The sequence below is a fragment of the Podarcis tiliguerta genome, assembly GCF_965153285.1.
Source record: "Podarcis tiliguerta genome assembly, chromosome: 2".
Taxonomy (NCBI): Eukaryota; Metazoa; Chordata; class Lepidosauria; order Squamata; family Lacertidae; genus Podarcis; species Podarcis tiliguerta.
Window position 1 is genome coordinate 94,689,858 of NC_139535.1, and position 24,571 is coordinate 94,714,428.

A 24,571-nucleotide genomic window follows, 5' to 3' on the forward strand; every position below is an offset into this window, starting at 1 on the left:
ACAGACAGAGTTTGAAAAAGCTGCAGAAGAAGTCAAGGAGCTGAAGACCCAACCAGCAGATCAAGAAATGCTGGATGTCTATAGCCATTACAGTGGTACCTCAGGTTACAGACGCTTCAGGTTACGGACTCCGCTAACCCAAAAATAGTACCTCAGATTAAGAACTTTGCTTCAGGATGAGAACAGAAATCATGTGACAGCAGCGGGAGGCCCTATTAGCTAAAGTGGTACCTCAGGTTAAGAACAGTTTCAGGTTAAGAACGGACCTCCAGAACAAATTAAGTACCGTATTTTTCGCTCTATAAAACACACCCAACCATAACACGCACGTAGTTTTTAGAGGAGGAAAATCCGTAGGCATGCCACCCGTAGGCATTCCCTCCATAACACGCACAGACATTTCCCCTTACTTTTTAGGAGGAAAAAAGTGAGGGTTATGGTGCAAAAAATACGGTACTTAACCCGAAGTACCACTGTACAAGCAGGCCACAGTTAGAGATGTAAATACAGGCCATCCTGGGATGCTTGATTTCAAAGGTGGAGGCCAAGTGGGACGCCTGGAATGCCTCGAAAGGAATGTCCAAAAAAGATGCAGTGAAAGCATATATTAAAAAAGTGGAAGAGCTGAAGGAAAAATACGGACTGCAACAAACCCCTTTCTGCATACCTTTCAATGCCTTACTACTCTACTAACTTAAACTTTGTTACACAGTATGCAAGACTTGTTGCCGCTTTCTATTATTAACAGCTGCATAAATTTACTTCTAATGGGTTGTATAATAAACACACCAAAAAAACCATATTGGGACCAGTTTAACAGGATTGCTTGACCCATACAGTACATGCACACTTGACCATTTCTATCCGGGGGATGTGCATTTCTACAAGTGCCATATGCTTTTTTCTGCCTCTGTGAGAAATCAGTCTTTAACTGTGACAGCTCTGAAGCTCTGGAACTCCCAAACTGTTAAGATCAGGCGGGTGCCCTCACTGCCCTGTTTTATACACCTACTAAAAACTCTTGTTTCCATTTGGCAATTATTACCCAGACATGCAATTATTATGCATGCTTCTTTTTAAATTCTGTTGGTTTTATTTTTGATCATTCTATTATTGTGGCACTTGTTTTAAAATTTCATTGTGTGTATATGTGTGTGTCACACTACTTCATGTTCTTGTTTAGTTGTTTAGTTGTGTCCGACTCTTCGTGACTCTTCTCGTCCTCTGTCGTCCCCTTCTCCTTCTTTCCCAACATCAGGGTCTTTTCCAGGGAATCTTCTCTTCTCATGATGTGGCCAAAGTATTGGAGCCTCAGCTTCAGGAGGCTCAATTTATATACCACCCTTTATCAAAAGATCACAGGGTAGCATACAACATTAAAAACACATTACAGAGCACCAATAATAAAAATGTAATAAAAAGCATAATAACAGACAGAAAAAAAAAATCATTATAGTAACAACAGCCCCCGCCCCAAGCTTTAACAGGCCATAGATTATTTAATGGCCAAAGGCCTGGGTAAAGAGGAATGTTTTTGCCTACTGCCTCTCTCCACATGCCCCCTGCTTTAACGAAAACTGCCCCATCTCAGCCTTCCCACCACCTCAACTCCTCCGCCCTCAATAAGCGACAGTATCCCACCTCCTGAGAAGCTTGTGCAGAAGTTCCACCCATCCAGCGAGTTGCTTCTGTGCTCTGGGTAGACCACAAATGCTTTATACAGGGGTCAGCAAACTTTTTCAGCAGGGGGCCAGTCAACTGTCCCACAGACCTTGTGGGGGGCCGGACTAGATTTTGAAAAAAATAAATGAACGAATTCCTACACCCCACAAATAACCAGAGATGCATTTTAAATAAAAGCACACATTCTACTCATGTAAAAACACGCTGGTTCCTGGACTGTCCACGGGCCGGAATTAGAAGGCGATTGGGCCGGATCCGGCCCCCGGGCCTTAGTTTGCCTACCCATGCTTTAAAAAGACACCTCAGCGTCTCTCCAAAAGGCAAACAGGGAGCCTGTTTTGTCAATGATGGATGCCATAAAATAGGGACTGTTCCCGGTAAATAAGACACAGATGGTAAGTGAGAATTATTTAGGCCAAAATGAATAACAGTAACAGAATCCTGAATCCTGTTTCTGAATTCTTGCCCTCGATAATGCATGCGGTGGAAGAACCTGAACGCCATATAATACCATGGTTCTTTGTGTTAATCCATCTGCGGGAACTATTGTCTCTTTACTCAAATGGGCAGATGATCCGGGTTCCGTTCCGTTTTTAAATTGCAGGGAACTACAGCTTCCTTACCCCACTCTCAAGCTTCTGGAAATGATGCTCTGTACATAGCCTAGCACAGATTTGACCTTCATTTCATCCCAAAAAGGGGGGTGTGGTGTGAGGGGAAAAACACCACCTCCCCTCTCCCCTGCAGTGTGTAATCACTCTGGCTGTGAGTGCAAAAGGGTGGTGTAAAGAGTGAGATTCACTAAAAACAGGAGGCTGGGAGCCAGGAGCAATTTTTCTGCATCTTCCTGAGGAATGAGGATTGGCTGCTAGCAGAAGGGACTCCTTTGCTGTAGTAGCTCACTCTTGGAATGCTCTCCTCAGAGAGGGCGGCTTGGCCCCTGCATTGTATCTCTTTGGCACCAGGTGGAGAACCTTTTTAATTTCCCCAGGTCTTTCAGTCTTTAAAAAAGCTGAGTATTTATTTTTTTTTTATTTTTTTAGATTATTTTGTTTTCCACTACTGATATTCCCTGTTGCTGGCTTTACTTTTGTTTCATTCCGCCGCTGCTTATTCTGTTTCAGATTTGATGTTTACGTTCTATTTGTGCGATTTTAACTTTTGCTGTAAACTGCCCCGGTGACCTTTTGTTACTGGGCGAGTATATATCCATTGCAAACAAATAAAATCGATAAATAAAGACTGACTGCTGGATTGGATTGTTAGAAGGGCCATAGGATGCGTTGATAACCATCGCTGAGAAAACTTGATTGAAAACACAACAAAAAGCCAAAACTCTTTTCTGTGGACGATTGAAATATCAAAAGTACCAAAAGGATGACAAAGGTCAGTTACTCCAAAGGAGTCCTTAAAATGGAGGTTCCCAGCACCTGATCATGAATGAATGACAGGGCGTCATTTAATTCTGTTAATACCTCTATGCCCTGCAGTGTGAGCAGAATGTAAGAAATAGAGACAGAAGTGCTAGCATTACAACCAGAAAAACTAACGCAATAAAAGCTACAATTGAATGCAGACTGATAATGTTCAGTGGCTATTGAATGCTGACTGGCTGTTGGTGGGTGGGTGGGTGTGGCGAAAACCAGGTGGGGAACTAATACAATGGAGTCTTCTGGAAAAGGGTATGGCTGGAACCCTGAATGACGGTACTCCACAACAATGCAATATTTTGTTGCAGGTTCCTCTTGCCTTTGCAATAACATAAGCATGCCAGCTAATTGATATAAGTGCTACAGAATACATCACAAAAAATTGTCATATTTTTTTTCACTTCTGAAGTGCCTGACTAAAAATAAACAGTCTGCAATGTCACCCTGGACAAACTGTTCCACACTTTGGGAGATCACGGCAGAAAATACCCTGCTCTGCATGCAAGCTGAACACACACACTTATCAAGTGAATTTTAAAGATCTCCTTTGGAAGGTAGGGCTCCATATGGAACGTTTTGTAGCAAAGGGTGCCAGGTCTTCACCCAGAGATAATGCCCATACCATCAGAACAGACATAGGGGATCTGTGGCCCTCCGTTTGTTCCATCATCCCTGACCATGAGCCCTGCTAACTGGGGCTGATGGAGTACAAGATCTGGAGGGCTATGGGTTCCCCATCCCTAAATTACAGCAATAGTGTTGTACAGGACAGTCTTCTCAACCCAATGCCTTCCAGGTATTTTGGACTACAATGTCTGTCATCCCTGAGCACTGGCCATGCCGGCTGAGGCGAATGGGATTTTTAGTCTGAAACATCTGGAGGGTGCTAGATTACGGAAGGCTGGTTTACAGTGACTTAAGGTGCTTCCAAACTGTTGCTGGTTTCGAGTGGGATTCAGTCACACACCAGAAATTCAGGTTGCCCAGCAACAGTTGACTGGGAGGTTTTGTGCAGAGAAACCTGCTTCCCCACCCCACCCTAAAATCAGACTTTTGTGACAGGGAAATGCACAGGAAAACACTTGCTTTGACACAACAGCATCCAACCTCCCTGTAAAAATAAAAATAAAAAATCAGGATGAATGCTCAATCAACAGATTGTCAGGAAATGCCCTTCTGGGAAGAAGATCTGAGTTCAAATCTGCCAGTCACTCTCTCTCAGACTGTTTAACTGCTTATCCTGGGATAGCCCCATTTTAACCACTGGAGGACAATGAGATAATAACAACACACATCAAGGGAGTGCAGCTGCCGTGCCTCCAGTGAAGGGGTGGGGAGAGAGGTGTAGTGGGTGCTGCTTTGCTGTCGCCACATGCTCTTAAAGCAGTGCAGGGAGCTGTGTTCAGCCTCGGGGGCCACATTCCGTTCCCCAGGGCCACATGCCCGTAGTGGGCAGAGCCAAAGTCCAAAGTAGGCAGGGGCAATGAATGTGGCTTTTGCCTTTTTGCAGTAGGGTAGTTTCCACACGCATACCCTACCCTCCATCCGAACAAGGAAGAGGCATGATCAGAGTTCAAGGGCTCGTTCCAGCCAGACGTAAACATTCAAGGAGAGAGTGGACCAGGGCCAGTGAGGGGTGTGGCCTGTGAAGAGGGGGTGTGGCTGTAGAGAATCTTGAGGGCCAGATACTGAGCTCCGCCTCCTGAGAGTTTTGAGAGTTCCTGATTTAAAGATATAGGTGCCGAAGCCCCAGGACTGGATGGGTTAACCTCTAAGTATTATAAATCACTTGGTGAGCAGTTAGTACCGGTTCTAGGGGAAGTAATGAATGCTATTTTACAAGGAAAAGGGAAAATACCAAACTCCTGGAAGGAGGCTTATATAACGTTGATCCCCAAACAAGATACAGACCATCAGAGTGTTAAAAATTTCAGACCGCTATCATTGTTAAACAATGACTATAAACTTTTCATGGATATCTTGGCCAGCAGATTGAAGACAATACTAAATGATTTAATTCATAAAGACCAGGGAGGTTTCTTGCCAGGTATGCAATTGAAGGATAATGTGAGACATATTATTAATATATTGGAATACCTGGAAGTAAGAAATGATAAGCCAGCCGTACTGATGTTCATCGATGCTGAAAAAGCATTTGATAATGTATCCTGGCCATTTATGAAGAAGAGTATAGAAAAGATGGGGGATCTGTGGCAATTTTTTAAGAGGAATTGAGGAAATTTACTCAGAGCAGAAAGCAAAATTAATTGTGAACAACACCATAACAGACTCATTTGACATTACAAAGGGTACAAGACAAGGCTGCCCACTATCTCCACTGCTTTTTATCAGTGTATTAGAAGTACTAATAAATTGCCTGAGAGGAAGAACAGAGATAAAAGGGGTCAAAATAGGCGCCAAAGAATTCAAACTTAAGGCCTACGCGGATGACTTGGTATTAACCTTAGAGGAACCTCAAGAAAGTGTAAAAATAGCATTGGAAGAAATGGGAAAATTTGGGCAATTGGCAGGATTTAGGCAAAAATTTAGAAAAAAGTGAAGTAGAAAGGTTAGAACAAGAAACTGAAATCAAGGTGGTCAAAAAAGTTAAATATTTGGGAATTTGGATGACGGCAAAGAACATAAACTTATTTAGTGACAATTACCAACCAGTCTGGAAGGAGATTAAAAGAGATTTAGAAATATGGGACAGACTAAAGCTGTCAATGACGGGAAGAATGTCAGCGATCAAAATGAACTTATTACCGAAAATGGTATTTTTGTTCCAGACAATCCCGATAAGAGGTTAAGACAATTTAAAGAGTGGCAAAAGACTCTCTCGCGCTTTATATGGCAAGGGAGAAGACCAAGGATCAAATTTAAAATACTGACAGATAAGAAAGAAAGAGGGGGGTTTGCTGTACCTGATCTAAAACTCTATTATGAAGCGGCGTGTTTATGTTGGATAAAGGAGTGGATAACCCAGGAGAATCCAGATCTGTTAGATTTGGAGGGGCATAACAATAGATTTGGATGGCACTCCAAATCTATAACAATAGATTTGGATGGCACTCCTAGAGTCAACAGCTCTACGGAGCATAAAGTAGGATATATGTAATAAGGCAAAAGTGCATAAAGGGTTTACAAAACTGGTTGAATATGCTGAGATGGCTAAATTGATACACAGAATTCGCAATCAGGAGGGGGCAAAGTACCAAAAAGAATGGTGTAAATTTTTGATTTATATAAGTGAGAACTGTACAAATATGAAAACGTTGGCAGGATTGAAGTAAATCTTATGTCATGTTGTAATATCTAATCAAAGAAACTGTGAACTATAGAATAGAATAGGAAAACTGATGGAAGGGAAGGACGGAAGTCAACAGCTCTACGGAGCATAAAGTAGGATATATGTAATAAGATTTGATGTTATATTGGTGTTGGTGGGTGATCTTAAATCTCAATAAAAAATATTTTTTTTAAAAAATAAATATATAGGTGCCCCCTCACTCCCTGTGGGGAGTTGGCAGCTGCACACTCAGAAGCAGTCCACCACCCAAGCACCTAGCTAGCACAACGTGGGTGCTCAGCCAACATGGTGTTCTTTCAGCAACTGCTAGAGCCAAGTGCCCCTTTCCACCCAAGGCACCCTGGCATGGGCATAGCCAGGATTTATGTTGGGGTGGGGGCGCAGAACACCCAACTGTCATCATCTCCCGTCTGGCTCTGTCTAGCAGATTCCGAATGAAATGTCTCAACAACAGTTGTTTTAAATAACTTTCTTTTGACCCCAAGTGCTCCGGGGGGAAATCTGTCAAAATCTTCAGTCATTTGAAAACTAGGAAATTAAATTTTAAAAAATTAACACCAGGGAGTACCTTCTATGCGGTTAATGAGTATATTTTTCAAAATTACAAAAAACACTTTGTTTTCACCAGATTTTGTTTTTAACAAAATCTAAACTGAAACAAGTTTTCTTGGATTTCCTGAAAACCTTTTCAGCACTTCTTTTTCAAATTCCTCCTTTTTCCAGTGCAGTTTTTCTGTGCACACTCAGTAAGCACGGCCGATTTCTACTTTTAGTTAAGTATTTTTATTTATTTACTTGATGGGGGGGGCGGGAGGAGACAGCTGCCCCCAACCCCAACCCCTGGCTATGCCTATACACCCAGGGCTGATAAAACAAAGCGGGAGATGGCAGAGAGATGCGCACTGGAGATCAGGCTTGGGGGCCCTTCTGAAAGAGATCTCTCCCCCCCCCGACCTGCCCGAGGCAGGAGGCCTCTTGAAAGGGGACCCCCTCTCTCGATGTGCCCAGCCAACGTGGCAACAAAGCAAGCCCCTTTTAAACAAAGAGCAGGTAAGGCGAATAAATCAGCCAGGAGGAGATCAAATTTCCGGTGCACCCAAAAGCCCCTGTAAAACACAAGAGAAAATTGACCTGTCAAGGGAATAGATGGACAATGAGATCACGCCTGCTTTCCCCAGACATCCGCGCGCGCCCTCTCTGGAAATCCATGGGGCGATGCCCGCTCCTGGCCAGAGGGAGAGACAGAGCCGGGGGGTCGTGCGCCCATCCCCACAATGCACCGCCGAGGGAGGGGAGGCATTTAACAGGCCTCTTTCCGAGGGGCGGACGGGCCTCTTTGCGCACAGCCGTGGCACAGCTGTAGCAGCAAATAAGACAATAAAACAGATGAAGACCAGCGATCCTGTCAGCAGACAGTTATAGGGCCTTTCTTTAATTTAATCTCCCGCCGCCGCCCCCTTGAACCATGGAGGGTAACCTCTCCATAACCTCATCCTTCTTTGCTGTGCAATTGGTGGACGCGCAGAGCGCAGGTGTCCTTGGAGCGCGGCGGACAAGTTTGCCGGCTGGCGCGGAGATGGGAAGGTGGAAGCTCTCCGGGACATCTTCCTTAACCTTGACCAGTGGAGGTTGCATTTGAACAGAGAAGCAGGGATTGGAGGAGAGAGGGATGGAGAGGAAGGCAGGAGGAGGTCGGAAAGGGAGCTGAGGAGGAAGGGGAGAAGCCTGCCTTCGGGCTGTCACCGGTTAGGGCTACTTTTTTTAGTGTATAATAGCTCACCTCCTAGAGAGCTACAATTCCCAGCACCCTTAAACTACATGTCCCAGGATTCTTGAGGGGGGAGTCATGTGCTTTTAAATGGTGTGTGTGTGTGTGTGAAGCCTAAATAATAATAATAATAATTTATTATTTATACCCTGTCCATCTGGCTGGGTTTCCCCAGCCACTCTGGGCAGCTTCCAACAAAACACTAAAATGCAATAACCTATTAAACATTAAAAGCTTCCCTAAACAGGGCTGCCTTCAGATGTCTTCTAAAAGTTTGGTAGTTATTTTTCTCTTTGACATCTGGTGGGAGGGCGTTCCACAGGGTGGGTGCCACTACCAAGAAGGCCCTCTGCCTGGTTCCCTGTAACTTGGCTTCTCTCAGTGAGGGAACCGCCAGAAGGCCCTCGGCGCTGGACCTCAGCGTCCGGGCAGAACGATGGGGGTGGAGACGCTCCTTCAGGTATACTGGACCAAGGCCGTTTAGGGCTTTAAAGGTCAGCACCAACACTTTGAATTGTGCTCAGAAACATACTGGGAGCCAGTATAGGTCTTTCAAGACCAGTGTTATATGGTCTCAGCAGCTGCTCCCAGTCACCAGTCTAGCTGCCGCATTCTGGATTAGTTGTAGTTTCTGGGTCACCTTCAAAGGTAGCCCTACATAGATCGCATTGCAGTAGGCCAAGCGAGAGATAACCAGAGCATGCACCACTCTGGTGAGACAGTCTGCGGGCAGGTAGGGTCTCAGCCTGCGTACCAGGTGGAGCTGATAAACAGCTGCCCTGGACACAGAATTGACCTGCACCTCCATGGACAGCTGTGAGTCCAGAATGACTCCCAAGCTGCGCACCTGGTCCTTCAGGGGCACAGTTACCCCATTCAGGACCAGGGAGTTCTCCACACCCGCCTATCTCCTGTCCCCCCAAAACAGTACTTCTGTCTTGTCAGGATTTAACCTCAATCTGTTAGCCGCCATCCATCCTCCAACCGCCTCCAGACACTCACACAGGACCTTCACCTGTGTGAATATGGTTAAAGTTTGCAATCCACAGGAGGAGAGTACAGTGGTACCCCAGGTTACATACACTTCAGGTTAGACACTTCAGGTTACAGACTCCACTAACCCAGAAATAGTACCTCAGGTTAAGAACTTTGCTTCAGGATGAGAACAGAAATCGTGCTCCGGCGGTGCAGCGGCAGCAGGAGGCCCCATTAGCTAAAGTGGTGCTTCAGGTTAAGAACAGTTTCAGGTTAAGAACGGACCTCCGGAACGAATTAAGTACTTAACCCGAGGTACCACTGTAACTCCTAGGGGCCAAGATCCCTTCGCCTCCCCCCATTAAAATAGTTGAGGGGGATGCCCCCCCAAATGGATGGACATTGCCGTTCAAATGGTGTGAGCTCACCACATCATGTGATTGATTATGCGGGGCAGGGCTTACCTGCCCCAATATTTTGTTCAAGTTGGCTCCCCTGTTAAAGCTACAACCTGAAGCCCACTTACCTGAGAAGAAGCCCTATTGAATTCAACAACAGTTTCCTTCTGTGTAGACCTGGTAATGTTCTGCAATCCTACATACACTTACCTAGGAGTAAGCCATACTGAGCCCAAGAGGATTTTACCCTTAAATAGGCATACATAGGATTGCACCCTGCATACTTACTTGAGAGTACCATAATAAACCCCAGTGAGCTGAGGGAGACTTGCTTCTGCACAAATAGGTGTAGGGTCATGCCGGCTGGACGCAAATGTAAAGGCTTTTACTAGGGAGTAAGTCCCCTTGAACTCCCCAGAAGTTATTTTTAACTAAACATACATTAATATTGCCGCGTGTTTATAACCTGCTGTTCTGCACAGCACTCAAAAGTGGCTTACAGAAGATTAAACAATAAAAACAAATAACCAAAACAGCACTTAAAAAAACTAAACAGTACATTAAAAAATCAGCAGTAAAACTTAAAAGCAGCAATAATAGCAGCCATAAAACGACTTAAAAGCAGCAGTCAGAAATAAATTAACAGAATACTGAACATTATAAACCTTTTTTGGGGGAAATTGTCCTTGATAGACATCTAAAATCGAAAGGGGAGAGTGCCTGGCAGTTCTCCATCAGAAGGGCATTGCTCAGTTTTGGAGCCACCACTGGGAAGGCCCTGCTTGCCTGTTCTAAAGTGGGACGGGAAACAAGGCTCCGGACATTCCTCTCAAAATGTAGGCAAATCCATGAGGGGTGAAGTTATTTTTGAGCTAATGCTGTTTGAACATTTAGGGCTTTAAATTTGTGCACCAGCACTTTAAATTTGGGCTAGAAAAAGGCAGGTAACAAATGCAGGTGATAAAATCAGAGTGATGTGCTCTGATTGTCCGACCTCATGAGAGATCGCCAAAGTTCAGGGCAGGGTAGGAAGCACACACACCCTCCTCCCACTAATATTTCCCACTTCCCCCATCTTTCATTCACAATATATTAAGGTCCTGTATAGGACAGATTAGATTCTTGCTCCTGTAGTGAAGGTCTTTGTAGTGACAGAATTCTTCCCATGCAATGGAGGGGAGGGAGTAACCTTGCTGGAAGAGAGGATAGCCGTATTGCAGGGAAATCATCATTTCACTGCATTATTATTAATATTATTTTCAGGTAAATTAGTTGATTGACAGCCTGTCCAGGATTGCAGAAAATAAGTGCACTGCCTAGAATCTTTTTTTTTATTATTTTTTAAGTAGGTGTTTCACATTTTCCAGTGTGCAACTTAGCTCAAATATGACTCTTATTCTTTTCACACAGTTGCAGACTTCCCTCACTCTATGGATATTCCTCTTACTCTCTCTTTCTCACCCCCGGCTAGGTCCGGTGCTTTTTTTCTAAAAAAAAAATGTTTAGGGGTACTCTAATTTTCCTACTCATATTGAATTTCCTACTCATATTGAGTAGGAATGTGAGTACGAAATTCAATGAGGCCAAACTTAGATTCACAAAATGTTTAGGGGTATGCATACCCTGTGTCCCCCCCCCCCCCCCGGAGAAAAAGCACTGGCTACGCCCATGCACACAAATATCATAGCTGCAACCCCACACACAAATATTCAGAATATTCAGAATCATGCCTTCTAGTTCCTTACTCATAAAAAATATCAAAAGAAGTGAGGGAAGTTTCCAAAATGGAGAACTCTGGAGAAAGAATACTTTGCACAAGAAGGGAAGCACTTTCCATGCTGCAGCCTTCCCGTGGGAACTTGAGTACATTGCTAACATCTCATTTATTTAAAGAATTTATATATCACTTAACTTCCATTTTGTGTGCCACACTTCCGTTTTGAGTGTTACGTCGAGGTCTGTCTGTTATTGCTATTTATTTATTTTGATTTTTGTTTTTGCGGCTCTTTTTGTTTTGTTTTTGCGACTGTATGGAACCCAGTTCAGCTGCAGATTGATTGACTGTATGACTGCAGTACATTGTTTATTGCTTTCATTTCATGGATCAATGGTCTCGTTAGATAGTAAAATTCATGTTAAATTGCTGTTTTAGGGGTTGTTTTAAAAAGTCTGGAATGGACTAATCCATTTTGCATTACTTTCTATGGGAAAGCGCGCCTTGGTTTTGGAATGCTTTGGTTTTGGAACGGACATGACTTGGGACCTCAACCACAAATGCTCCACTCCAACACCTGAGAGTCCCTGAGAAAGCAAGAGAAGGGGGCATTCATGAGACAAAGTAGAATCGCTGCAGCTGTCCCCACGATTCCACATCTCTCGAAAGCTCTGTGTCCCATCATGCTCTGAATATATTCTTTTGGCTCAGACCAGAGTGAGGCTGGGACATGCAAACGCAATCAGAATAGAAGACAAACCTTTTGGTCCCACTAGCAGGAAGCTGTCCAATTTTTAAAGAGTTCAGCCAAAAACTACAAATACCTTATGAGTTTTTAAAACTCTGGCCTAAGTCAACTGGGGCGTAGGAGTGCAAAACTGGAGTGAAACATGAATATTTGCAGAACGGTTTATTCTCATTAACAGGGTTACCTGGCCTTCAGTATTGATTGGCCTGATAAGCTTAGTGCTTATTTGTCAACACGATGTGCTAAAATTCATTCATCCAGACCAATGACATCAGAAAGCCAGCTGTGCTTCAGCAGATAGAGTGCTGGAAACAGAATGGCAGACCTTGGTTCACATCTCCAGGTCAGCCAGGAGCTCAGTGGGTGGCCTTGGGCAATTTACTATCTCTCGGCCTCAATTTCCCATCTATAAAGTGGGGAGGATAATGACCTGCCGCCTCTCAGAGTTGTGAGGATGAGCAAGAGATAAATATGGTAAAGCGTGGTGTGCATTAAGTGTGCTATATAAATGATAAATTGTGACATGCCCTGGGCCATGTGACACCCACTAACCAATCTCAAATTACAGAATTATTGATTATTAAACAGCATATATCAAATTAAACAAAAAAACAGTCAGATGCGGTCATTCCAGTGTGCGTTTTCCCCACTCTGAATATCTGCTTCAGCCCTAATTGATTTGTTTTTATTTATCTGACAAAATTTATAAACCGCTTAATATATGTTTGAAAAGATATTTAAGCAGGTTACATGAAGTATCCATGAAGATCAAACGTATCCATTCTGAAGGAAATCAGCCCTGAGTGCTCACTGGAAGGACAGGTCGTGAAGCTGAGGCTCCAATACTTTGGCCACCTCATGAGAAGAGAAGACTCCCTGGAAAAGACCCTGGTGTTGGGAAAGATGGAGGGCACAAGGAGAAGGGGACGACAGAGGACAAGATGGTTGGACAGTGTTCTCGAAGCTACGAACATGAGTTTGACCAAACTGCGGGAGGCAGTGGAAGACAGGAGAGCCTGCCGTGCTCTGGTCCATGGGGTCACGAAGAGTCGGACATGACTAAACAACAACATAAATTGAATTAATAATACAGTGGTACTTCGGGTTACATACGCTTCAGGTTACATACGCTTCAGGTTACAGACTCCGCTAACCCAGAAATATTACCTCAGATTAAGAACTTTGCTTCAGGATGAGAACAGAATTCGTGCTGCGGCGGCACGGCAGCAGCAGGAGGCCCCATTAGCTAAAGTGGTGCTTCAGGTTAAGAACAGCTTCAGGCTAAGAACAGACCTCCGAAACTAATTAAGTACTTAACCTGAAGTACCACTGTGTGTAAGAAGACAAATACTTGCACAGGTACCCACGATGGAGCTCAGGTTTTATGGGACTTTGATTGGGCAGGGAAGTCATAATGGGGGGGGGGGGACGGGAACAGCAGCACCCACTAGTGTGGATGGGAAACATTGAGATAGGTTCCTTACCAGCCCCACAGGCAGCTGCGTTGCGTTGTAAAACTGAGCAGCTCCCCTCTCGTCTGTCCTTTTCATCCTTTGCCCTCCCCTGGCTGAGCAGGAACGATGGAAACCATTTGCAGTGACCAGAGAGCACTGTTGGGACTAGGGTAACAACTCAAGCAGGCCTCTGTTGCAACCCTGCCTGTCGTGTAAGGACTGCTTTGAGAATACTCAAGTGCACTGTATCCAGCCCAGGTACCTGTCTCATGAAGCAACAGAAGGAAGGAGGCGCATGTCTTCTCAGTGCTACCAAATCCTTCTAAAACTGGGTGCTTCTCGTCTCCTAAGCGGGAACATCCAGGAGGCAGCCTCTTCTGAAATTAATTCATACCACCCCCATTGATCATGACCTCTCTTTCCCTGCCATAACCTTCCCTTAGAGCTCCTGCTCACAAGCTGTCCCTCTTTGCTGCAGAGATTGGACACTTCTTGTGCATTATCAGAAAACACACCGAGGAAACGGCATTCACTGTGTCAATGGGTGGAGCTGGTTGCAGTGAAATGCTGAATTTTTCCATGTAACTGGGAGACTTGCCTTTTATATTCCTTATCAAAGATAATATTTAATAAAAATATAAACAGAAAGCGCTGAAGTGTGGCCAAAAGCGCATGTGGAAAAATCAGATCTCTGCAACACGTGTGCATGTTCTAATGTGTGGCCTTCTCTCCTTTGACTGGGTTCCTTCTTCGCGCTGCTGGCAATTCAAACGGCAACACCTCTGTGTAACATCGCTTGCATTTCTAACAGAAAGCGAAAGCGTGCAACTCAGCTGGCTGAAGATCTTATATTAAAATCAAATGTGTTTTGCAGGTTGAACCTATCCAGTGGAGCTTCCACCTTCAATAACTATGCATAGGTTTGCAGTCATGCCACGTGACGGATCGGGTCTCTCCACTCAAGCTCCATTACTCTAACCAACCATTGCACCACATTTACCGGCTATGATTGTCTGCAGATCCTTTAAAAAAAAGTGTATTCTGCTATGTATAGCAGCTCTTTGCGGGGTATATCTATCTATCTATCATCTATCTATCTATCATCTATCATCTATCATCTATCTATCTATCTATCTATCATCTATCTATCTATCTATCTATCATCTATCTATCTATCATCTATCATCTATCTATCATCTATCATCTATCTATCTATCTATCTATCTATCTATCATCTATCTATCTATCTATCTATCTATCTATCTATCATCTATCTATCTATCTATATCTATATCTATATCTATATCTATATCTATATCTATCATCTATCTATCTATATCTATCTATCTATCTATCTATTATGAATAAACACAGCAGCCTGCCTTTTTGGACACTTTCTGCGAGTGCAGATATGGGAGTCTCCCTGGGAGTGTAGTCTGCTCTTCAGAATTTACCTGTGCTGTGCACTAGAGTTCTTCAGGTATCAGCCTTCGCTTAGGTCTCTAGACCATGGGTCAGCAAACTAAGGACGGCAGGCCAGATCAGGCCCAATTGCCTTCTGGATCTGGCCCGCAGACGGTCTGGGAATCGCGAGCGTGTGTGTTCTTTCCCTCTCCCTCCCACAGCGGCGGTGCCTCCTCCCTCCCTCCTCCTGGCTTCTCCCCACCCTGCCTAGAGGAGGAAGGGGGCTGGGCTTTGTTGGTTCCAGCAGCAGCAGTGCTTAAGCAGCCGCCATTTTAAGCTGCCCCTCTCTGGAGCCCTTTCACGCGCCGCTCATCGTCCCTCCGCCAGCCCCTGCCACTTGCAAGATACAGGTAAGCAGCCACAGGGGCTCATGGTGCTCTTGCATCATCCCTCCCCCCCAAAAAAAAATATAGTCCGGCCCCCCACAAGGTCTACAGTGGACCGGCCCCCTGCTGAAAAAATCTGCTGAACCCTGCTGACCTTAAATATATTAGCAAGGGGCAGATGTATCTTGACCCTTGTAACCATGCATGTAAAAATGCAAATACACACACTCACCAAATGCTGGCACGCTGCTTCCTTTCTCTTCTTCCCTGTAAACACCTGTCCAAATAATAAATGTTGCTAAACACGTTTGATTTACTGCAGTTTTATAAGTACAGTCAGATCCATTGTGAGATTAGATGTTTTAATAAACATTGTTAAGTTGCACTGTTGATTTAAAGGAAATTTTATAGTCGGCTTACAGTACACCTTGCTTCAGATATTGCTCGGGACGGGCCAAAGGATCTACACTGGCTCCCAGTATGTTTCCGAGCACAATTCAAAGTGTTGGTGCTGACCTTTAAAGCCCTGAAGGAGTGTCTCCACTTCCGTCGTTCAGCCCGGACACTGAGATCCAGCTCTGAGGGCCTTCTGGGGGTTCCCTCACTGCGAGAAGTGAAACTACAGGGAACAAGGCAGAGGGCCTTCTCAGCAGTGGCACCCTCCCTATAGAACACCCTCCAGTCAAGGAAATAAAGAAATACACAACTTTTAGAAGACGTCTGAAGGCAGCCCTTTGTTTTTATATGTGTTGGAAGCCGCCCAGAGTGGCTGGGGCAACCTAGCCAGATTGGGGGTGGGGTAATAAATAATAAAATAATTGTTGTTGTTAACACAGAGTAAATGAACAGGACTTATGCTGGCAGAGAGGAGCAGCATTACAGATACTTGGTGTGAGAATAGTATTATAGATACATTTTGAACTCATTCTCAGTGTACAGTATGTAGCCGAAGCAGCACCATCCACAACACAAGAGAGGGCTGTTGGTTGTCTTGGGGAAACCCTACAACAGGCACCCCCAAACTCGGCCCTCCAGATGTTTTGGGACTACAACTCCCATCATCCCTAGCTAACAGGACCGGTGGTCAGGGATGGTGGGAATTGTAGTCCCAAAACATCTGGAGGGCCGAGTTTGGGGGGGGGGCCTGCCCTACAGTTTGCAGAACAACATCGTTTTAGTGGGAAGAATCTTAAGAGGCAATCATTCCGCCGCCCTTGGAAAAACAAGGGCTGGTGATATATAGTGGCCGTGGGAAGGACCACCATGACTGACCGTTGAGATAGAGTAGCGGAAAACCAGGGGGAAGAGGGAATGGAATATCATGGAAGGAGACATTCAGTAGCTGTTTGGAACTCCGTGCTGCAAAATTTTGTTGCAGGTTTCACTTGTGCACATCCCTGCTTTCATCCGCAAACGATTGAAGGACATCACCAGCAAAAGTTGCACATGTGAAAGGCCCAACACCGGTCATGGGTATGTGTGTGCACGTGTGCACACATTACAAAAGCGAATGCACCCACACCCTCGACTGTGCGCCTTGGCTGGCAGATATTTGAAGCAACGGAACAGATGAAATCTCTTACGGAGCACAGATGTCGTTTTCTGGCATGGAGTCTTTCAGCGGTAAAACAGCTCAGGGAAGCACCGCATGCATTTGAAGAAATTCAGGATTGTGAAGTGGGAGGTAATCAGCAAGGTGCCCCAAGGATTTTCGCCAGGGAGTGGATTATTTGTGAGCATTTTGTTTACTAATATAAAAAGGGGTGGGGGGAGGCAGGAGATGAAATTGCGTGGAAAGGAGAGGGCTGTCCAGGTCAGATTGCAAAGAGTGCCAACAGGTCTGTGGAAAAACAAAAGTGGGTAACCCAGTGGCAAATGGGACTTAGTATTTTTGTGCATAGTAAAGTGAGATGGGACGCGGGTGGCGCTGTGGTCTAAACCACGGAGCCTAGGGCTTGCCGATTAGAAGGTCGGTGGTTCGAATCCCTGTGACGGGGTGAGCTCCCGTTACTTGGTCCCTGCTCCTGCCAACCTAGCAGTTCGAAAGCACATCAAAGTGCAAGTAGATAAATAGGTTTTGCTCCGGCGTTTCCGTGCGCTGCTCTGGTTCGCCAGAAGCGGCTTAGTCATGCTGGCCACGTGACCCGGAAGCTGTACACCGGCTCCCTTGGCCAATAAAGCGAGATGAGCGCTGCAACCCCAGCGTCGTCCACGACTGGACCTAATGGTCAGGGGTCCCTTTACCTTTAAGGTGAGGTGGAAGTATAAACCTTTTAAAAAATCCATAGCGGCCAGTTCATGAAACAGTGATTTCAAAAATGATTATAGATCTTTCTCTTAACAGTGCAATCCTATCCATGTCTATTGAGAAGTCCCATTGTGTTTCATGACTTTCAGAGAAACGTGCGGAAGATTGCGGCCTAAAACCACCAAGCGACCACCACCACACTGGAACAACCAGCTATGTTTTGGGTTTGGCAGGAAGAGAGAGGCTTGGCTTCTTTCATTTCTTTCCAGGGGAACAGATGGGACTGAATAGGAAGCAAAACTCCCTCTAGAGTAAGACAAAAAAAGAAAGGAAAGACTCTCCAGAGATCCGAGGGAATGAAACGCCAAAGAATGACAGAATAAAAGAAAAAACGGGCCTTGCATAAATTTATCCACACCTTGAATGCATTACGGCAGCCCTGATTGCCCCTTTCCCAATACAATACCAAAAAGGGAATACGCGTGATAAAAGTAATGAAACAGACCATCACCTCCAGACCATCACCTATGATTCTGGGAGAGGCCCCATCCCAACCCCAGTTGAGCCTGCATACTCACTACACCCTTAAAGCACAGTCAAAACATATTCCCCACACCCTCAAAAAGTTCTGGATGCTCTAGTTTGTCAAGGATTTCTTGGAATTGTAACTATTTGAGGGGCGAACCACCCCATCAAGGTGGTTATGAGTGATGTGGAAGCAAAGGAGAGACTTCTGCATGTTGCTCTCATCATAGGTAAAGGTGAAGGGATCCCTGACCATTAGGTCCTGTCGTGACCGACTCTGGGGTTGCGGCGCTCATCTCGCTTTATTGGCTGAGGGAGCCGGCATACAGCTTCCAGGTCATGTGGCCAGCATGACTAAGCCGCTTCTGGCGAACCAGAGCAGCGCACGGAAACACCGTTTACCTTCCCGCTGGAGCGGTACCTATTTATCTACTTGCACTTTGACATGCCTTCAAACTGCTAGGTTGGCAGGAGCAGGGACCGAGCAACGGGAGCTCACCCCGTCGCGGGGATTCGAACCGCCGACCTTCTGATCAGCAAGCCCTAGGCTCCGTGGTTTAGACCACAGCGCCACCCGCATCCCAGCTCTCATCATACGTTTCATATAAATTAATTTCACATTAACATCTTTTCTTATTTGCTTTCAGGTGTCTGAACCTTTGAACCGTTTCTTTTTCTTTAAAAAAAAATAAATAGAAGGAGGAAGATAAAGCAGATGGAGGAGAAACAAAGAAGAAATAACGTTTTATATTTTATTGCTGATCTCCTTCATGGATTGCATCCTTGAGTGATATTTGGGGAAATGACCCAAAATCTGAAACCCCTCCTTCAGGATGATGTTCAGTCCCATGCATGTTTTCCTCAGAAGTAAGCTGTGTTCAGCAGGGCTCACTCTCACAGCAAGGTAGTGTACATGACTGCAGCTTTATTCACCTGAGATATTGTAGCCTTGCCTTGCTAGAGGAATAAGCATGTTGGCTGCAGGCATTGGAACAGTTAGGTAATTTTAGACTCTGGATTTACTGGTCTTGCAGAGGAGCCTTCGTTAGATGGTACTGTGTACTGCTACACTTACTTCAAAATGTGGTTAGCCACCCATCTATGTTTGGGGGTGCGCCTGCTCATTCTGCTGAGTGGGGAGCCAGGACCTCTGTCCCAAATAACTGCCCAAATACCGTTGGTTGCAGGAGGATTCGCTGCATTCAGGTAAATTTACTTAGTTAACAAAATGAATATGATTGTAACAAGACCTCTCAGTGGTTTACAATTTTTTAAAATTACCAATGTGACCGCATATGCTTCTGCATTACTTCACAGACCCTCCAAATGTCCCCATTTTCCAGGGACAGTCCCAGATTTACAGAAGCCATCCCAGTTTCGGATTTGATCCCGGAATGTCCCACTTTTCCTTAGGATGTCCCTATTTTGAATGGATAAATGTTGGCGGGAATGGAGTTATGTGACCTCCAAGCCAAGCAGATAAGTAACTATACAACCTTTAGGAGACATCAGAAGGCAGCCCTGTCTAGAGAAGTTTTTAAAAAACGTTTAAAATTTTTCATGCAGAGCTTTCCAAACTGTGTGTCACGACACATTAGCGGGTTGGCTGTAGTGTGTAGGTGTGTCACGCAATCCTCCCTGCACTCCTCCCAGGGCTGGAAAGGGGTTAGTATAACCTCCGGTTTGCTAGTAAAACTGAATTACCGTGTCGTAAAATGATCCATGTCTAAAAAGTGTGTCACCATCATGAAAAGTTTGGAAAGCTCTGGTTTAATTTTTTATTATGTATTTATATATGTGGCTAGGGCAACCAAGTCAGAAGGGCAGGGTATAAATAATAAAATTATTATTATTATTATTATTATTATTATTACTATGGAATAGGACGTCCCTATTTTCACCAGAGAAATGTTGGAGGGTATAACTTCATTCTCTCTTTAGCATGCCTGTCTCTTTTTAATGTGCATAATGAGGTTCATTGCGAGAGACAAGTCCCAATTTACGAATGCAGCACCCACTGCTGCCTTAAGCATCAGGACAATGATATTTGGGGCAATTCTGTCACCTCTGCCAAAAGCGGCATCATTGAAAGATGTTCCGAATGCCAAATCTGCCTCACTTAAAGGAACAGGCCGCTCCCCGGCGCTCCCTGTTGTATGGGATACGCGCCGCCCCTGCTTCTATCACCCAGCTGTTTTTATCAGCTTTATTATGTGGCTCTGACTGCATCTGTCTGACCTGCAGCTGGAGAGCTACAAAAGGACTTTGTCAGTTTCTTTCAAACACATTGCACAGGCATGTCCCTGTAGGCTTCGCGAGCCAGCTATTGTTCCGAAGGAGGCAGGGAGAGGCTGGTGCGGCCAGTTTTATATGATCGGTTCCAGGCGGAGTATTCTGCACTTACCGTGGGGAATGGAGGTGGGGGGGGGCGAGTGGGAAGAGAACATAATAAAGCAGTGAGGTCAAGGCGAATACTTGCTGAACGTCCAAGGTTTCTTAAGATCAGAGGGTGCTTACCGAAACGAGGAGGCTCGCTTGGTTTCGGAGAGGCGGCTGTTATCCTTCTCTAAGAAACAGCTGGTCCCACCATCTGCAAGATGCACACAGCGGCCAGGCATACAAAACGGTGCGCGCTCGCTGCGTGCAACCAAACGCACCACACACGGGGCAAATGTACAAAAGAGTGTGCAGCAAAGACATTTCTAAGCGGGCACCAGACCTATTTATTAGCACCAAGATTCCAGCCGTTGTGATCGGCTGGAGTGTTATGTTGAGAAAGCGCCTGTATATTGCAGGGACCCCACGGTCATTAATGAAGTTCCTCTCTGCAAAGTCTTTGGCATAATCACTCAGTCCCATTCTGCATTATAACGATGTCTAGCTACGTGCAATTGAAATAAAATGCACATTCTGTTTAGCCCTGCCTCTGCTGGTCGAGCTTCAAGCAGCAGAAACGTTAGGAAAGGGATGGAAATAATATTAATATATAGTAGTACCTCAGGTTAAGTACTTAATTCGTTCCAGAGGTCTGTTCTTAACCTGAAACTGTTCTTAACCTGAAGCACCACTTTAGCTAATGGGGGCCTCCCACTGCCGCCACGCCGCCGGAGCACGATTTCTGTTCTCATCCTGAAGCAAAGTTCTTAACCCGAGGTAATATTTCTGGGTTAGCAGAGTCTGTAACCTGAAGCGTATGTAACCTGAAGCGTATGTAACCCGAGGTACCACTGTATGACTAATATTGAATTTGGCTTGCGGAGTTCAGCTCTTGCTAAGGCGGAACCCTGATTTTCTCAAAATATACTTCAGAGTAAGGCCGGGGTGTGGGGGGGCAAGAGAGGGAGATTTCATGCAAGCAGGTTTATTTATTTATTTCTATTTATTACATTTCTATATCCCACCTTGGGACGTGGGTGGCACTGTGGTCTAAACCACTGAGCCTAGGGCTTGCTGATCAGAAGGTCGGCAGTTCGAATCCCCGCGACGGGGTGAGCTCCCGTTGCTCGGTCCCAGCTCCTGCCCACCTAGCAGCTCGAAAGCACATCAAAGTGCAAGTAGATAAATAGGTACCTCTCCGGTGGGAAGGTAAACGGCGTTTCCGTGTGCTGCTCTGGTTCGCCAGAAGCGGCTTAGTCATGCTGGCCACATGACCCGGAAGCTGTACGCCGGCTCCCTTGGCCAATAAAGTGAGATTAGCGCCCCAACCCCAGAGTCTTCCACGACTGGACCTAATGGTCAGGGGTCCCTTTGCCTTTACCTATATCCCACCTTTCCTTCAAGGAGTTCAAGGTGCCGTACATGGTTCCTCTGCCCATCCTGGCTTCACAACAGCTCTGTGAGGTAGGTGAGTCTGAGAGGCAGTGACTGGCCCAAGGTCACCCAGGGAGCTTTGTGTGGCTGAGTGGGGATTTGAACGCTGGTCTACCAGGTTTTAGTCCAATGCTCTAACCATTACACTGCGCTGGTAGCCTAACATCTCACAATAATTCCCAGGAAGTATCCGCCCCTAAATAACTAGGTAAGGATCTTGGCACACAGTGCTGATTAACCATGGGATTGGCAGCCTGTCTCTCAGTGCATTGTTCTGGGAAGTTATGGCACTTAAAATAAATAAATCCCAGCTGCCACTCAAGTTAGTATACAACCAAATACCTTTAATTTAACTACTGTCTTCAGGATCAAACTAGAATAACGCAGAATTTGGCCCATCTTGCCCAATCCTGAGATTTCTTTGCCTCTCAGCTAACCATCAGTGTGGGCTTGACACACATTTGCTAACTCCCCAATGCTTCACCAACCTTCCTGGATCTCATCCCCCTTCCGCACAAATTATTTCTACTGTCTCTGGCTGACCCCCCTCATGGATGCTGTCTGCTAGGAAGCTTTTGCAGTGTGCACTAAGTCCCCCACCCCCACCCCCATTTGAATAAGTGTTGCATCCAAAACTGTCCCTCCTGGTACCTGAACTCCATTTGTGGTCACGCTATTCAGATTTCAGATCTGGAAGCTAAATAGTGCTTTTATGGCTCTGCCTGGCACTTCTCCAAAGCTGAATGTAGAGACCTAGTATTTACGCCATTCATGGCAGAGGAAATATGACAGTTTGAGGAGAGGGGCTTAGGAGGCAGCTCACAAAACTGTCTTTAATAAACTTGGGCTTAATGCCATTATCCCCGGAGGGTCCAAAAATCACAGGGTTGGTTTAACAATCGCAAGAGTTCAAGCATACCTTGGGTTCTGTGTCTGCGCTCTCTGGTTTCCCAGTTCTTGAGGTCATGTTGCAATTATCCCAAAATGGACTGTGAAGTCAGGAGGGTTGGAAACTTCATTTTTTTTTAAAAAAAAACCACCTTTATCCGGCTTTTCCTTCCCAAGCTTGCAAAGAAGTGGCAGGCTTGGGAGCAATTGCTCGTTGTCTTTCCATATTTCCAGCACATACAAAGCAAACTAGAATGAGAGCAAGCCATGGGCTAACTTTAAGCAGTCAGGGTTACCAACAGCCTCCGTCCTCCATGCAGACCTCTGATCAATTCACCTCTTTCCTGACAATGAGGGTGGCTGCAGAATAGGGAAGGCTGCAGCTGTGGTGGCCCAACAAAACACAGCAGCTTGCCTGTTGATGCTGGAAGCAAAGAGTTGGTTCAAAACCTGGGCAGCTGTGAAAAATCCCAAGGTGGTGACTTTGGCCAAGCCTGCAGACTGTCACTGTTCAGCAAGAGGGATCGGAATGCTTACCAGACATTTCAGTCTGCACAGTCAAAGTGGGACATACGCACCCTCCACCGCCCTGAGATAACATCTAATCCTGATTTTATTGTATTCTTTGGGGCTGCAAAGATGCTGGCATTGGGGAAATGGCTCTGTGGTTCTGGCCACTGTGAGACTTTCTCCAGAAGGATACACAAAAGGCCAATGCATATTACCAGAGATACAAACTGATCCTTCACAGACAGCATCTGCACTGTAATACCTCTTTGACACTCATCATGGCTTCTCCCAGAGAACCCTGGGAAGTGTAGTCTGTTAAGGATGCTGAGAGTAGTGAAGAGACACCCTATTCCCCTCACAGACCTAGTCTTCCTGGGGAACTCTGTAAAGTAAAGGTAAAGGGACCCTATCTTTGTATTTGTGGAAAAACGAATAAATATTATTTTTATTAAAAAAAGGTAAAGGGACCCCTGACCATTAGGTCCAGACGTGGCCGACTCTGGGGTTGCGGCGCTCATCTTGCTTTATTGGCCGAGGCAGCTGGCGTACAGCTTCTGAGTCATGTGGCCAGCATGACTAAGCCGCTTCTGGCAAACCAGAGCAGCGCATGGAAACGCTGTTTACCTTCCCGCCGGAGTGATACCTATTAATCTACTTGCACTTTGACGTGCTTTCGAACTGCTAGGTTGGCAGGAGCAGGGACCGAGCAACGGGAGCTCACCCTGTCATGGGGATTCGAACCACGACCTTCTGACTCTCAGCAGCCATAGCAAACTGCAATTCACAGGACGCTGCTGCTAATGTGGTGCTAACAGCGCTTTAAATGTGAGGTGTGACTATAGAGTCTGCAGTGAGGCAGGGATAGCTCTACCATTAGGTGAGCATTCTGAGGTATGAAAGGACAGCAAATTGGTATTTAACTTTGTTATTATTCTTTTTTTAAAAAAAATGACAGGAAGTAGGTGAGTTCTGCCTCAGGTGCCAGTTTAATTTGACTGCCCTTGGGGACTCTGAACCTCGACTCGAGGAGCAGGAACGAGGCATTTGTCACCCCGCAAGCAGCATCATGCCTTGGGCCAGCTCTCAATATGGTACCCAGGCTGGCTTTGATTATAGCAGGCGCTGGGAACGGATGGCTCTCCAGAATTCTGGGAACTGTAGTTTACCACTCACAGAGCTATCATTTCCTCAACAGTTCCCAAAAACCTTTTTTTTTTTTTTGAGAGGGCGAGTCATATGCTCTAAATATATGATGTTGATGTGACCAGGAAAAAAAAAACAGGCCTCTCCTTCTCCTTCTTCCAGCCATGGATATTTAAG

The 24,571-nt window shown here is 45.5% G+C and overlaps 1 long non-coding RNA gene across 1 annotated transcript in view; it reads right to left on the reverse strand.

Moving 5' to 3' along the window:
• The window catches only part of LOC310671736, a 112,767-nt gene extending 91,188 nt beyond the window's left edge, over positions 1–21,579 (reverse strand). Inside the window, exon 1 of the long non-coding RNA XR_014508129.1 lies at positions 21,476–21,579. This is a non-coding gene — a long non-coding RNA (uncharacterized lncRNA). The remainder of the gene's footprint in view (positions 1–21,475) is intronic.
• Positions 21,580–24,571: the final 2,992 nt, after the last annotated feature.